Source organism: Choloepus didactylus, chromosome 3 (genome assembly GCF_015220235.1).
Source record: "Choloepus didactylus isolate mChoDid1 chromosome 3, mChoDid1.pri, whole genome shotgun sequence".
NCBI classification, from domain to species: Eukaryota; Metazoa; Chordata; class Mammalia; order Pilosa; family Megalonychidae; genus Choloepus; species Choloepus didactylus.
The window spans coordinates 101,542,966-101,559,847 of record NC_051309.1 but is presented as its reverse complement, the minus strand read 5'-3'; the positions used below and the strand labels follow the sequence as shown (position 1 = coordinate 101,559,847).

At 36.4% G+C, this 16,882-nt stretch overlaps 1 pseudogene; it reads left to right on the top strand.

Annotated features, from left to right (window-relative positions):
* Positions 1-969: 969 nt before the first annotated feature.
* Positions 970-1,582, top strand: LOC119530367 (annotated as a pseudogene).
* Positions 1,583-16,882: the final 15,300 nt, after the last annotated feature.

Here is a 16,882-nt window from a genome sequence, read left to right as displayed (position 1 = left end):
GTGTGCGATTTTTGCAATAACATGAGGTTAGAATTCTCCTTTCTGCAGGTAAGTTGCAGGAGTATCATTTCTTGCATTTTCCTGGCATTTTTCCTGCCTGGACTCTGGTTTTGAAGAGAGTCTACTCCTTCTCTCCACACCTCCTCTCCTTGTACCATCTGGGAAAGGACATCTGATTTGCAGACCTGACATCCCAATGAAACCAGACAAGGAGATACGGGGCGAGGCGGTTTGGCCCAGGTTTTGCTCATTGCTGACTTGGTGTGGATCATGGGTTCCTATCTTTCCATACTACACTTGGTCTCTGAGGATGGAGGCTAAGTATAATGTAGATAAACTTTCTTGGAAAGATCATCTTTAAGAAAAGACCCTTCTTTGCCACCCAGGCAGCATGGGTCATTAGAGATCCACTCTGCACAGAAAGAAAGGCTTGCTTATTTTTCTGTAATTTTTATTAAAGAAGTGTTTTTAAGTACTTTCATTGTAATTTATTCTGTATTTTAGAAAGTGTTGAAAAGCATAAACATGCAAATATCAATCCATCTATCCATTAATCTGTCAAACCTTCACAATTCCACCATCCAGACACTCTTGATAATATTTTCTCATAGTACCATTAAGTATATTAATGCCTTTAAAAAAAACAAACATAATTACCTTAAATGTATCATTTTGTACAGCTTTTTTTGGTTTGAATTATCATTTCCTCTTATTGTTAAAAACTTCTTATAAACATACTTTTTCATGGATGCTTACTATTCCATTTTGAGTTTATCATATTTTGCACAAGTATTCATATAAATTTGGATATTTAAGTCAATTCCATTAAAAACATTTTTAGCCCTTATTTAAAAATACCACCACAAACTCATTTCTTCAATAATTCCTGTCTATAGTTCTGATATAGAACTGATAATTAAAAAAAATTTGTTTCCGAGGGGCTGTATTTGAAGTAGTGGGTGCACCAACATGTCCCGTGGTTCCAGCGCTGGTTTTGACCACCACATTACCATTTTTTACCTGAGAGCCTTCTCTACCAAGTAGAATATGCTTTTAAGACTTTAACCAGGGTGGCCTTACATCAGTAGCTGTCAGAGGGAAAGACTGCAGTAATTGTCACACAGAAGAAAGTACCTGACAAATTATTGGATTCCAGCACAGTGACTCACTTGTTCAAGATAATTGAAAACATTGGCTGTGTGATGACAGGAATGACAGCTGACAGCAGATCCCAGGTACAGAGGGCACGCTATGAGGCAGCCAATGAGATTCCTGTGGACATGCTGTGTAAATGAATTGCAGATATTTCTCAGGTCTACACACAGAATGCTGAAATGAGGCCTCTTGGTTGTTGTATGATTTTAATTGGTATAGACAGAGAAGAAGGTCCTCAGGTGTACATGTGTGAGCCTGCTGGTTACTGCTGTGGGTTTAAAGCCACTGCAGCAGGAGTTAAACAAATTGAGTCAACCAGCTTCCTTGAAAAAAAGTTAGAGTATTTACAGTTGAAAACTCTAAAATCAGGATTCTTACAGAAACAGAGATTGATGCTCACCTTGTTGCTCTAGCAGAGAGGGGCTAGAGAGACTAAGCATTGTAATTGGTTTACCAAATCAGTGATGTCATTTGTTTATGTGTTTGATAAAAACAAACCGATACTAAGGAGGCCCCTGGATTGAAAAAGGAACCTCTCCTGCTCCTCCTACCCCTGAAGTGATCAGGATTCTGTATAAATAAAAACAGTGCTTTTGGGGGAAAAAATGCATTTCCTTTTCCTTTTTTCAATTTTAGGAAAAGGTTTAGTAATTCTAGAAGGATTACTATCTAGAAGGATCTCTATATTTATGTATTTATGTGTCTATGTATCTATCTATTTATCATCTGTGTATCTATCTAAATATATTTATGTAAGAAAAATCTGTGTCAGTGGTTCTCAACAAGGGACAATTTTGTCCATCCCTCCCCCAACCCCAGAAGACATGTGGCAATGTTTCAAGACATTTTTTTATTATCTTGACTGATGGGTGCTACTGCTGAGGTCATCTAGTGGGTAGAAGCCAGGGATGCTGCTAACCATCCTACAATGCAAAGAACAGCTCCCCACAACAAAGTACTATTCAGTCCAAATATGTCAATGATGTCAAGTCTGAGGAACTAATATATATAAGAATATGAGTGTATTAGTGTACATACCCATTCTCTCACTATATCTCAATCTTATCCATCTCTCTCTCTCCCTCTCTGTCTCCCATCATCATAATCATCATCATCATCATCTATCTAATCTATTTCTATAGATCTCTGTCTTTTGCCCATCTATCTCCAAATTCTTTCCCAATATGAATGTTTTAATTTACATACCCAATCTACCGGTAGTATAGACTACCATCTCATTTTACACTCTTTTGCCGATAAAATTATCAATATTTTTTTTGCTGAACTGATAAGCAAAAACTGTTATTTTTGAATTTAATAGAATTTAGCTTTTAAAACTATGTTACAAGGGAAACTTACATAAATGGAATCATACGTTATGAGACCTTTTGAGATAGGCTCTTTTCACTTAATACTTGTGTGATCCACCCAAGTTGCTGCTATGTCAATAATTTGTCCCTTTTCATTGCTGAATTGTATTCCATTGTTAGTGCTGTATTTTATTCATTGAAAGATTACATAAATTGTACCATATTGTTTATCTTTTTTCAGCTTTTAAAAATTCAATAATATATTTTTGAGATTCATCCATATTGGTAGTTGATCTATTTCATAAATAGTACATAGATAGAGTTCAAACAATCCAAGCTGATAATCTTTTAACTTGTGATTTTAATCTATTTATACCTACTGTAATATTAAACATATTTTGATTTTTTTTATACTATGTTAATTTTAATATTCCATATAGTTTTCTTTGGTGACTTGTTTTTGTTTTCTTACTTTTTATTGGATTGATTGGATTTTTAATTTTTTCTTTTTTTTGAAGTTATATATTTTTTCTATTCTAGTGAGTACTTCAAATTTTTAATATGCATGCTTATTATAAAAACATAAGTTAATAAATATCTTTACATTTGTTGCAAACAATTTTTAGAACTTTGGCATGCATACCTTGGTTCATTGCTCAGATTTTCATGTAAATTCATTATTTATCCATCTTTGTTTTTTTACCACTTCATTCTAACAGTCATTGCTGTTATTGTTTATATTGATTTACATATATTTTTCAAATTATTTGTTCTCCATTGTTTCTTTTTTTTTTCTTTCTTTTTTTTTTTTTTTAATCATCATTTTATTGAGATATATTCACATACCACGCAGTCATACAAAACAAATTGTACTTTCGATTGTTTACAGTACCATTACATAGTTGTACATTCATCACCTAAATCAATCCCTGACACCTTCATTAGCACACACACAAAAATAACAAGAATAATAATTAGAGTGAAAAAGAGCAATTGAAGTAAAAAAGAACACTGGGTACCTTTGTCTGTTTGTTTCCTTCCCCTACTTTTCTACACATCCATCCATAAACTAGACAAAGTGGTGTTTGGTCCTTATGGCTTTCCCAATCCCATTGTCACCCCTCATAAGCTACATTTTTATACAACTGTCTTCGAGATTCATGGGTTCTGGGTTGTAGTTTGATAGTTTCAGGTATCCACCACCAGCTACCCCAATTCTTTAGAACCTAAAAAGGGTTGTCTAAAGTGTGCATAAGAGTGCCCACCAGAGTGACCTCTCGGCTCCTTTTGGAATCTCTCTGCCACTGAAGCTTATTTCATTTCCTTTCACATCCCCCTTTTGGTCAAGAAGATGTTCTCCGTCCCACGGTGCCAGGTCTACATTCCTCCCTGGGAGTCATATTCCACGTTGCCAGGGAGATTCACTTCCCTGGGTGTCTGATCCCACGTAGGGGGGAGGGCAGTGATTTCACCTTTCAAGTTGGCTTAGCCAGAGAGAGAGGGCCACATCTGAGCAACAAAGAGGCATTCAGGAGGAGACTCTTAGGCACAAATACAGGGAGGCCTAGCCTCTCCTTTGCAGCAACCGTCTTCCCAAGGGTAAAACTTATGGTAGAGGGCTCAACCCATCAAACCACCAGTCCCCTATGTCTGTGGTCATGTTAGCAACCATGGAGGTGGGGTAGGCGAATACCCCTGCATTCTCCACAGGCTCCTCAAGGGGCACTACATCTTTTTTTTTTTTTTTTTTTTTCCCCTTGTTTGTCTTTTTTCTTTTTTCTTTTTTTTTTTTTTTAACTTTCCCTTCTTTTTTCAAATCACCTGTATGAAAAAAAAAGTTAAAAAGAAAACAAACATACAATAAAAGAGCATTTCAAAGAGACCATAGCAAGGGAGTAAGAAAAAGACAACTAACCTAAGATAACTGCTTAACTTCCAACATGTTCCTACTTTACCCCAAGAAAGTTACATAATATAGCAACATTTCAGTGAACTTGTTCCTACTACAACCATCAGAAATTAACAGACCATAGTCATTTCTGGGCATCCCCAGAACGTTAAATAGCTTATCTGTTCTTCTTGGATTATTGTTCCCCCTTCCTTAATTGCTCTCTATCGCTAGTTCCCCTACATTCTACATTATAAACCATTTGTTTTACATTTTTCAAAGTTCACATTAGTGGTAGCATATAATATTTCTCTTTTTGTGCCTGGCTTATTTCGCTCAGCATTATGTCTTCAAGGTTCATCCATGTTGTCATATGTTTCACCAGATCGTTCCTTCTTACTGCCGCGTAGTATTCCATCGTGTGTATATACCACATTTTATTTATCCACTCATCTGTTGAAGGACATTTGGGTTGTTTCCATCTCTTGGCAATTGTGAATAATGCTGCTATGAACATTGGCGTGCAGATATCTGTTCGTGTCACTGCTTTCCGATCTTCCGGGTATATACCGAGGAGTGCAATCGCTGGATCGAATGGTAGCTCTATATCTAGTTTTCTAAGGAACTGCCAGACTGACTTCCAGAGTGGCTGAACCATTATACAGTCCCACCAACAATGAATAAGAGTTCCAATTTCTCCACATCCCCTCCAGCATTTGTAGTTTCCTGTTTGTTTAATGGCAGCCATTCTAACCGGTGTTAGATGGTATCTCATTGTGGTCTTAATTTGCATCTCTCTAATAGCTAGTGAAGCTGAACATTTTTTCATGTGTTTCTTGGCCATTTGTATTTCCTCTTCAGAGAACTGTCTTTTCATATCTTTTGCCCATTTTATAATTGGGCTGTCTGTACTATTGTCATTGAGTTGTAGGATTTCTTTGTATATGCAAGATATCAGTCTTTTGTCAGATACATGGTTTCCAAAAATTTTTTCCCATTGAGTTGGCTGCCTCTTTACCTTTTTGAGAAATTCCTTTGAGGTGCAGAAACTTCTAAGCTTGAGGAGTTCCCATTTATCTATTTTCTCTTTTGTTGCTTGTGCTTTGGGTGTAAAGTCTAGGAAGTGGCCTCCTAATACAAGGTCTTGAAGATGTTTTCCTACATTATCTTCTAGGAGTTTTATGGTACTTTCTTTTATATTGAGATCTTTGGTCCATTTTGAGTTAATTTTTGTGTAGGGGGTGAGGTAGGGGTCCTCTTTCATTCTTTTGGATATGGATATCCAACTCTCCCAGCCCCATTTGTTGAAAAGACCATTATGGCTCAGTTCGGTGACTTTGGGGGCCTTATCAAAGATCAGTCGGCCATAGATCTGAGGGTCTATCTCTGAATTCTCAATTCGATTCCATTGATCTATATGTCTATCTTTGTGCCAGTACCATGCTGTTTTGGCAACTGTGGCTTTATAATAAGCTTCAAAGTCAGGGAGTGTAAGTCCTCCCACTTCGTTTTTCTTTTTTAGAGTGTCTTTAGCAATTTGAGGCATCTTCCCTTTCCAAATAAATTTGATAACTAGCTTTTCCAAGTCTGCAAAGTAGGTTGTTGGAATTTTGATTGGGATTGCATTGAATCTGTAGATGAGTTTGGGTAGAATTGACATCTTAATGACATTTAGCCTTCCTATCCATGAACATGGAATATTTTTCCATCTTTTAAGGTCCCCTTCTATTTCTTTTAGTAGAGTTATGTAGTTTTCTTTGTATAGGTCTTTTACATCTTTGGTTAAGTTTATTCCTAGGTACTTGATTTTTTTAGTTGCTATTGAAAATGGTATCTTTTTCTTGAGTGTCTCTTCAGTTTGTTCATTTCTAGCATATAGAAACATTACTGACTTATGTGCATTAATCTTGTATCCCGCTACTTTGCTAAATTTGTTTATTAGCTCTAGTAGGTGTATCGTTGATTTCTCAGGGTTTTCTAGATATAAGATCATATCATCTGCAAACAATGACAGTTTTACTTCTTCTTTTCCAATTTGGATGCCTTTTATTTCTTTGTCTTGCCGGATTGCCCTGGCTAGCACTTCCAGCACAATGTTGAATAACAGTGGTGACAGCGGGCATCCTTGTCTTGTTCCTGATCTTAGAGGGAAGGCTTTCAGTCTCTCACCATTGAGTACTATGCTGGCTGTGGGTTTTTCATATATGCTCTTTATCATGTTGAGGAAGTTTCCTTCAATTCCTACCTTTTGAAGTGTTTTTATCAAAAAGGGATGTTGGATTTTGTCAAATGCTTTTTCAGCATCTATTGAGATGATCAATTGATTTTTCCCTTTCGAGTTTTTTATGTGTTGTAATACATTGATTGTTTTTCTGATGTTGAACCATCCTTGCATGCCTGGAATGAACCCCACTTGGTCATGGTGTATGATTTTTTTAATGTGTCTTTGGATTCGATTTGCAAGTATTTTGTTGAGGATTTTTGCATCTATATTCATTAGGGAGATTGGCCGGTAGTTTTCCTTTTTTGTAGCATCTTTGCCTGGTTTTGGTATTAGATTGATGTTAGCTTCATAAAATGAGTTAGGTAGTGTTCCATTTTTTTCAATGTTTTGAAAGAGTTTGAGTAAGATTGGTGTCAGTTCTTTCTGGAAAGTTTGGTAGAATTCCCCTGTGAAGCCATCTGGCCCTGGGCATTTATTTGTGGGAAGATTTTTGATGACTGATTGGATCTCTTTGCTTGTGATGGGTTGGTTGAGGTCTTCTATTTCTTCTCTGGTCAGTCTAGGTTGTTCATATGTTTCCAGGAAATTGTCCATTTCTTCTACATTATCCAGTTTGTTGCCATACAGTTGTTCATAATATCCTCTTATAATTTTTTTAATTTCTTCAGGATCTGCAGTTATGTCACCTTTTTCATTCATTATTTTGTTTATATGGGTCTTCTCTCTTTTTGATTTTGTCAGTCTAGCTAGGGGCTTGTCAATCTTGTTGATCTTCTCAAAGAACCAACTTTTGGTGATATTTATCCTTTCTATTGTTTTTTTGTTCTCTATGTCATTTATTTCTGCTTTAATCCTTGTTATTTCTTTTCTTGTACTTGGTTTAGGATTGGTTTGCTGTTCATTTTCTAGCTTCTTCAGTTGATCCATTAGTTCTTTGATTTTGGCTCTTTCTTCCTTTTTAATATATGCGTTTAGTGCTATAAATTTCCCCCTTAGCACTGCTTTTGCTGCATCCCATAGGTTTTGGTATGTTGTGTTCTCATTTTCATTCGTCTCTATATATTTAGCAATTTCTCTTGCTATTTCTTCTTTAACCCACTGATTGTTTAGGAGTGTGTTGTTTAACCTCCAGGTATTTGTGAATTTTCTAAGTCTCTGATGGTTATTGACTTCTAATTGTATTCCATTGTGGTCAGAGAATGTGCTTTGAATAATTTCAATCTTTTTAAATTTATTGAGGCTTGTTTTATGTCCCAGCATATGATCTATTCTGGAGAAAGTTCCGTGAGCACTAGAAAAGTATGTGTATCCTGTTGATTTGGGATGTAATGTCCTGTAGATGTCTGTTAAATCTAATTCATTTATCAGATTGTTTAGGTTTTCAATTTCCTTATTGGTCTTCTGTCTGGTTGATCTATCTATAGGAGAGAGTGATGTGTTGAAGTCTCCCACAATTATTGTGGAAACATCAATTGCTTCCTTTAGTTTTGCCAATGTTTCTCTCATGTATTTTGTGGCACCTTGATTGGGTGCATAGACATTTACGATTGTTATTTCTTCTTGCTGAATTGCCCCTTTTATTAGTATGTAGTGGCCTTCTTTGTCTCTCAAAACATCCCTGCATTTGAAGTCTATTTTATCTGAGATTAATATTGCTACACCTGCTTTCTTTTGGCTGTACCTTGCATGAAATATTTTTTTCCATCCTTTCACTTTCAATTTCTTTGTGTCCCTGTGTCTAAGATGAGTCTCTTGTATGCAACATATTGATGGTTCATTTTTTTTGATCCATTCTGCGAATCTATATCTTTTAATTGCGGAGTTTAATCCATTTACATTCAACGTTAAAACCGTGAAGGCATTTCTTGAATCAGCCATCTTATCCTTTGGATTATGTTTGCCATATTTTTCCCTCTCTCTATTAATATCCTTTATTGTACCCATACCGAATCTCTTTAGTACTGAACCTTTCTCCAAGTCTCTCTGTCCTGTCTTTGTTTCTCTGTCTGTAGGGCTCCCTTTAGTATCTCCAGTAGGGCAGGTCTCTTGTTAGCAAATTCTCTCAGCATTTCTTTGTCTGTGAAAAATTTAAGCTCTCCCTCAAATTTGAAGGAGAGCTTTGCTGGATAAAGTATTCTTGGCTGGAAATTCCTCTCTCTCAGAATTTTAAATATATCGTGCCACTGCCTTCTCGCCTCCATGGTGGCTGCTGAGTAGTCACTACTTAGTCTTATGCTGTTTCCTTTGTATGTGGTGAATTGCTTTTCTCTTGCTGCTTTCAGAACTTGCTCCTTCTCTTCTATGTTTGACAGTGTGATCAGTATATGTCTCGGAGTGGGTTTTTTTTGGATTTATTCTATTTGGAGTTCGCTGAGCATTTATGATTTGTGTATTTATGTTGTTTAGAAGATTTGGGAAGTTTTCCCCAACAATTTCTTTGAATACTCTTCCTAGACCTTTACCCTTTTCTTCCCCTTCTGGGACACCAATGAGTCTTATATTTGGACGTTTCATATTATCTATCATATCCCTGAGGTCCATTTCGAGTTTTTCAATTTTTTTCCCCATTCTTTCTTTTATGCTTTCATTTTCCATTCTGTCATCTTCCAGGTCACTGATTCGTTGTTCAACTTCCTCTAGTCTTGTACTATGAGTGTCCAGAATCTTTTTAATTTGGTCAACAGTTTCTTTAATTTCCATAAGATCATCCATTTTTTTATTTAGTCTTGCAATGTCTTCTTTATGCTCTTCTAGGGTCTTCTTGATTTCCTTCATATCCCGTACTAGGGTCTCATTGTTCATCTTTAGTTCTTTGAGTAGCTGCTCTAGGTGTGTCTCTTCTGGTCTTTTGATTTGGGTGCTTGGGCTTGGGTTATCCATATCGTCTGGTTTTTTCATATGCTTTATAATTTTCTGTTGTTTTTGGCCTCGTGGCATTTGCTGACCTTGATAGGGTTCTTTTAGGGTTTGTAGACCAGTTGAAGTCCTTATCTCTAATTTATCAGATCTACAGCTTCGTGGAGTACACTTTCTCTAACTAACCAGCAGGTGGCGTCCACGAGCCACCTGTTCTCCACAAGCCAGATCTCCCCTGCTTAGCCTTTTTGGTGAGTGGGGGAGTGAGTCTTGTGGGGCCCAATTGGTGTCCCAAGCTTGCGTGTGTAGTTGGTGTTGCCTGCCCTGTATGTGGGGCGTGTTTCTGGGCAGTCGGGGAGGGGGGGTGGCCCTAACAATCAAATCTCCCTGATGATCCTAGAGTTTTAAAGCTACTGCAATAGTCTAATCCTTCAGTTCAGTCCTGCCACAGTTTGTCTCTGCCACTGACCCACAAGTCTTTGGTATTGGCGTATGGCTCCTGAGACTTGCAAGTGGGCCCCTCTTCCAGGCTGTGCACCCCGGGTCCTCTGTTGAGGGATGACTGTGCTATGTCACAGGTGAGTGCCGTCCCCCCAGGGCAGTTCTGGGCTGCTGGGCTGTGTTGGGAGGCTCCCAGTCTGCTCAAATGATGGCTGAATGGGGCTCTGTTAATTCACACTGCTCCCCCTTCCCAGCTCTGGGACATTCAGCTGAGGTTGCAGGGAAGGCTAATGTCCACGCCCAGTTTTGTGGTGTGTGCCTGTTATTTGAAGCACTTCCGTCACACTGGGTTGTCTGGGGCAGCTCTGGGCTATGGGGCTGGCGATGGGCAGGAGTGTTTCCTGTCCACCAGGATGGTGGCTGTGAGCGGACACCCCCCTTTTCTTGGGAAGTTGTGTTGTTTAGTGAATTTTCTCAGCCACTGGATTATTGCCTTTTGTCTCAGAGCTCTCTTAGTTCTGCTCTTGACTTGACGTGCCCAAATTTCAATTCTTTGAAGCTTTCTGTATTGAGCTTCTTAGAGTAATTGTTTTAGAAAAAGCAAAAAGGATTTAAAAAAAAAAAAAAAAAAAAAAAAAAAAAAACGGCCCTCCTCAGAGATCTAATGGGTTATTGAAATGCTAATAGACAAAGCAACCAGGGCCATTAAGGAAAGGTGCCCAGGGCAGAGAGATCAGCCTTGCTTCGGGATTTGCATATGCGCCTCAAGGCCTGATCTCCGTCCTTCCCCTTTCTGTGTTCACCAGAACTCCAAAAATCCTCTGCTTTTACTTTGGAGCTTCTCGTGTTGTTTTCCTTCTATGCCCGTCTCCTCTCTGCTGGGCTGGCTGCTCTCAGAGTCTCTGGTGTCTGGCCTCAGTCTATCTATGGTTGGAGTTTGAATCAGTAGAATGAGTTTCCGATAAGAGCAGCCACTGCAATTCTCCCTTCTCCTTCCTGGAGCTGACAGCCCCTCCTCCCCCGGGACTGAGCCTGGCAGGGAGGGGCGCGGGTCCCCTGGCCGCAAAAACTTACAGATTTCGCTGATCTCAGCAGTTCCACGTTTTCATGAGTGTTGTATGAAGTATGCCCAAAGACAGATTGCTCTGTGGTGTCCAGTCCACGCAGTTCCTGGCTTTTTACCTACTTTCCTGGAGGAGTAACTAAAACATACAGCTCACCAGTCTGCCATCTTGCCCCGCCTCCTCCATTGTTTCTTAAGTTCAATTTCCTTATTAGAAAAACTGATTTTTATTATATCTTTTAGTGTGGCTTATGAATAGCAAATTATCTGTCTTTGAATGAGAATACCTCTACCTCATGCTTTATATATTAAAATATTTTTTATTATGAAAATTTTCAAATGTGTAGAAAAGAAAAAAAAAACTATAAAACCCATATGCCTACCATTTAGACCTAATAATTTGGTAACATTTTTGCCATGTCTGCAGTCTCTCCCTCTCTCCACATACACATGGTTTAGCTCATCTGCTTGAAAATAAATGTGGAGACATCATGCTATTTCACTCCTAAATGTAATTACTTGAGCACACTTCTCTAAAATTAAGGATAGTTACAAACATATAAATTCCATTATCATATATTAAATATGAACAATTTTCTAATATATATTCAGACTGTCTCAATTGTTCCAAAAAGTTTTCCATCTGTTTTTTCAAACCAGGATCCAACCAAATCCTACATGTTGCATTTATTTGTTATATCTCTTAAATCCTTTTAAACCTAGCATAGTTCTTCTTCTCTATTATTTTCATGGCATTGACTTTTTGAAATTACCAATACAAGGTTTTTGAAAATGATATGCACTTTCTGAATTTGCTTGCTTCACCATGGTATCATTCAATTTATTCCTCTCTTCTCTGTATTTCTCATAACTTTGTCATCCTTACCCTTTGGTGATAGTTTAGTTGGTTATGGAATTCTAGATTGACAATTATTTTCCTTCACTATTATTCTTTGGCCTCTATTTTTGATTGATGACATTAATTGCCAGTCTAAGTGTTGTTCCTTTGCAGATACTGTATCTTCACTCTGTGGTTGTTTTTAATATTTCCATTCTGTTTTGGAGTGGATTTATTTTGTTATTTTGTTGGAGCTATTTGTGATTTTTAAATTAAATGATTCTTGTAATTCAGTAACTCTAGAAAATTATCAAACATCTCATTGAATATGTTTCTACTCTATTCTTTCTATTCTCTTATTTTGGAACTCCTATATCCTATGTGTTGGAAATTCTCCTTTTATTTTCCAGGTTTTTTCTCTTCTTTTTTATATTTCCCATTCCTTTACTTCTGACTACATTACCTTTGGGTAATTTTCTCTGGACTGTCTTCAGTTCACTAATATAAACCTACAGTTCAATTTACTTTATTAGTTAGTCCATCATTTATATTTTTTAATTCCAATGGTTTAAAAGTTTTAGTTTTCTTTTTTACTCCTGGCATTTCTATTCACTTTTTTCATAAATGTTTTTTCATAATGTTCTGCTCTTCTTAATGTTTTTATTCCTTCTCTTATCCTTTTAATAATTTAAAATGTAATGTATTAATGATTTCTTTCGTATTGTGTAATTGTCTGAATCTTTTGATTCTAATACTCATTTGTTGTGTCACTGCTTGTTGTTCATGTTGTAGTGTTTTCTCTCGAGATTTGTACTTTTTGAGAGTCATACCAGTTGTATTGATGATTGTGTGTATGCACAGTATGTCCTGGGCTTTGAAAATATTTCTGCAGAGTGATCTTGCATTGTCTATTGAAAAATGCATTTTCTTCTGAAACCAAGTGTTTTAGATGTTTAATAGGTGGGGATGAGTTTTATGCTAATTTATTGGCTTAGAGATTCCTGTGCCACAGAACAACACAGGCTGATGCTTTACTTTCTCAAATGGATTTGTAAATCCATTTATAGATCCTTGCAGAGCCCTTGGAAAAGACAGCTTCCTTTTCTCTCTCTTGAACTGTTGGGAGGAATCTTTATCTTTCACTAAGGACACAGCTGTTTCAGTGTACTAGCTTTATGAAAAGGTCTCATTTCTACCTCCCTATAATGCATAGGTTCAAGCCCATATCCCTTGTCTCTGCATGGAAACTAGAACCTTAGCCTCTGGCCCCTAGGTCATGTAACTTACCACATCCCTCTAACTGATTCAGTTTGCCTTGTAAGCTGACTACTCTGGTTCCTCTCTGGCCCCTAGATGTTTCTCTTTCTTTTATTTGAAGTCAGCTATGTCCCTAAGTCTTTTTGTCATATTGTACTTAGTATTTCAATTTATTTTGCTTTTTAATTATATTGTATGTTGCAAAGTCAGTCAAATGTTATTTCTAAATGCATGTAAGCATTGAGATCATTAAAATATTTACTTTTTAGGCTTGGCATTAGAAAGACAGAATAAAAAGTTCATGGGGTGATACAAAACTTCATTTAATAAATACTGTAAAGTGAAAAAAGACAATATAAAATAGATTAGGGAATAAGGGCCATGAATGTTGAAATAGGTGCATAATTCATGAAAATATAGTTCTGGATATTATAATCAATAAATTAAGTAATGATTAAATTACACATTTCCACTAAAAATCAGTCCTGCTTTCTTCTAATCCAAGCATTGGGCTTGGGAGTGGGAGGTAATGACGGGAAAGCAGATAGTTACTTTGAGTTTTGGTTTTGTTTATTCTTTTGACAATCAAAGCAATGTTTTATTTTCAATGTCTAAATGCACATCCAGTAGAAAGAAATTTTCCCACTTTTCCCAGCTTGTAGAGGGACATGTGCATGAAGAAGAATCAAAAGCACAATGCAAGAGAACAGCCTCATTTCTGCAAAACAGTGAATTTGAATTAAATTATAAAGTTGGTTCATCAAATAGAATATTTTAAAAGTTTCTGCCATTACACAAGAGAATTGGTTTAGAGACAGAAGAACTGAATTCAATCTCTTAAGAGATTTAATGCATTTCTCAGATATTTTTTCATTTTAGATTTTTTTCCAAATACAATTGAAGTATGGGAATATTTACTAGTGAGAAGAGATTTCCAAACTTTTAATTTTCAGAGATAATGTAGACAAGAATTTAAGAGCATGTATTTTTAAAATTTGAATCTATGCTCTGCTACCTACTAGCTCTGTTGCCTTTGGAAAAATTAAATTAAATTCTCTGACCTTCAGATTGCTTAGGGCAATGGCAATAATAATACCAAACTCTCATCCTTCTATGATAATTAAAATGAAGCAATAGTGAAATATATTATATAAAGCACTTAGCATCATGCCTGTACATAATGATAAAGAATAAACCATAGTTATTATGATCAACAGAGATTTCCAGGATCACTTAAGGTGAAAAGGTTCTAGAAAACTGGAAATGTGATGAGCTCATCTCTTTTAACTAACTAGCTCAAATTCTGGGATTTCTGAGGTATGACAAATGGAAGATATATTATCCTAATAGCTTTAAAATATTGTTATGGACAAGAATACATTAAAAACTCCTACCATTCAACAACAGAAATACAACCCAATTGAAAAAAAATGGGCAAAGGACTTAATAGACATTTCTCCAAAGAAGATACACTTCTCCCCAGGGCTCTTTGGAACCATTCTGCACCCCTTTGTAGGTCCCTCACCCTGTTTGGGCTGGGGAATAATGATTTGGGGAAGTCTTCTCTATGGTGACCTTCCTCCCAGAATATGTCCTACAGGCAAAAGTAGCTGGAGGCAATGAATGGAGAGTAAAAACTATAGAGGCAAAGCAAAAACAAACACAAGAGATCAAGATTCCTGGAGAAGGAACAGAGTAAAGGAAGCTTCCTCCTGGGGATGAAGCAATTGCAATCTGCAAAATTGTACTGCATGTCCAAGAAAGAAATCAATGAAGAAGAGCTGAAAAAATGTGATCAGTTAAGCTTGGGCAATTCTAAAGGTCTAGAATAAGTTTAATTTAGGATCAAAGAAGAGCTTTAACACAAAACCAATCAAGAATAAAACCCAAGGCAAGAGAGAGACTGACATTCCAAATAAACTTATCACGATGATTATCTTGATGTCTAACATCAGCAAAAAATTATAAGCCATACTAAAAATCAGGAAGATATGGCCCAGTCAAAGGAACAAATTAAAACTGCAGAGGAGACACAGAATTTGGAACAACTAATTAAAGATGTCCCAACAATCTCTTAAATAAATTCAAGAAGATGAAGGAAAATATGGCTAAAGGGATAAATGATATTAAGAAGGTACTGGGTGGGCATAAAGAAGAATATGAAATATGAAAGAAAAAAACAAATTATGGGAGTGAAAAGCCCAATAGAAGAGACTAAAAATATACTGACAGCATACAACAGCAGATTTGAACAGGCAGAAGAAAAATCAGTGAACTAGAAGATATGACAATTGAAATTGTTCGGACAGAAGAACAGATAGAAAAAAGAAAGGAAAAAATTGAGCAGTGTCTCAGTGAACTGATTGATAACATGAAGCACACAAACACACATGTCATGGGTGTCCACACAGAGGAGAAGATAAGGGGAAAAGGGCAGAAAGAATTTATGAGTGAGTAATGGCAGAAAATTATCCAACTCTTATGAAAGACATAAGTATACATGTCCAAGAAACACAATGTACTCCAAACAGAATAAATCCTAATAGACCTATTTTGAGACACATAATAATCAGAATTTCAAATGCCAAGGATAAAGAGAGGATCCCAAAGGCAGCTAGAAAAAAGTGATTCATCACATGCAATAGAAACACAATAAGATTAAGTGCCATTTATCATCAGAAACCATGGAGATGAGAGGACATTGGTATGGTTTATTTAAGTTACTGAAAGAGAAAAATAACCAGTCAAGAATTCTTTATCTGGAAAATCAGTCCTACAAAAATAAAAGAGTGTCTAAAATATTCACAGATAAACAGAGACTGAGAAAGTTCATCAACAAGATTTGTGCACTATAAGAAATACTAAAGGGAATTTTGCAGGCTGAAAGGAAAAGACAGGAGACAGAGGCTTGGAAGAGAGTGTAGAAATGAGATTGTCAGTAAGGGTAACTAAAATGGTGAAAAGAGAGACAAAAATAAGATATGACATATAAAATCCAAAGGATAACACGGTTGAAGTAAGTACTGCATTTCTAGTAATAAAACTGAATGTTAATGGATTAAATTCCCCAATCAAACGACACAGATTGGCAGAGTGTATAAAAAGTATGATACATCAATATGCTTTCTACAAGAGATTCAACATAGACTCAAGTACACAAATAGGTTGAAAGTGAAAGGATGGAAAAAGATACTGCATACAAACAGTAACCCAAAAGGAACTGGGGTAGCTATACTAATATTTGACAAAATACACTTTAAATGAAAAACTTTTATAAGAGACAGAGTAAGACAATATTTATTAATAAAAGGGGCAAGCTACTAAGAAGAAACGACAATCATAAATATGTACGTACCTAACCATGGTGCCCAAAAAATGAGGCAAACACTGGCAAAACTGGAGGGAGAAATAGATGTTTCTACAGTAATAGTTGAAGACTTTAATATACCATGGTAATTAATGCTTAGAATATCAAGACAGAGGATCAATAAGGAAACAGAGAACTCTAATAATATGATAAGTGAAGTAAACTTAAAAAATATAAACAGAACTTTGCACCCCCAAACAGCAGGATATATACTTTTCTTAAGTGCTCATGGGTTATTCTCCAGTTTAGACACCTGTAAGCAAGTCTGAATGAATTTCAAAATATTGAAATTTTACAAAGCACTTTCTCTCTGACCATACTGGATGAAGCTGGAAGTCAATAACAGCTGGAGAACTGGAAAATTCACAAACATATGGAGGTTAAGCAACACACTCAGGGCTATCAGTGGGTAAAAAAAGAAATTTCAAGAGAAATCAATAAATATCTCTAGAAAAATGAAAATGAGAACATAACATATCAAAA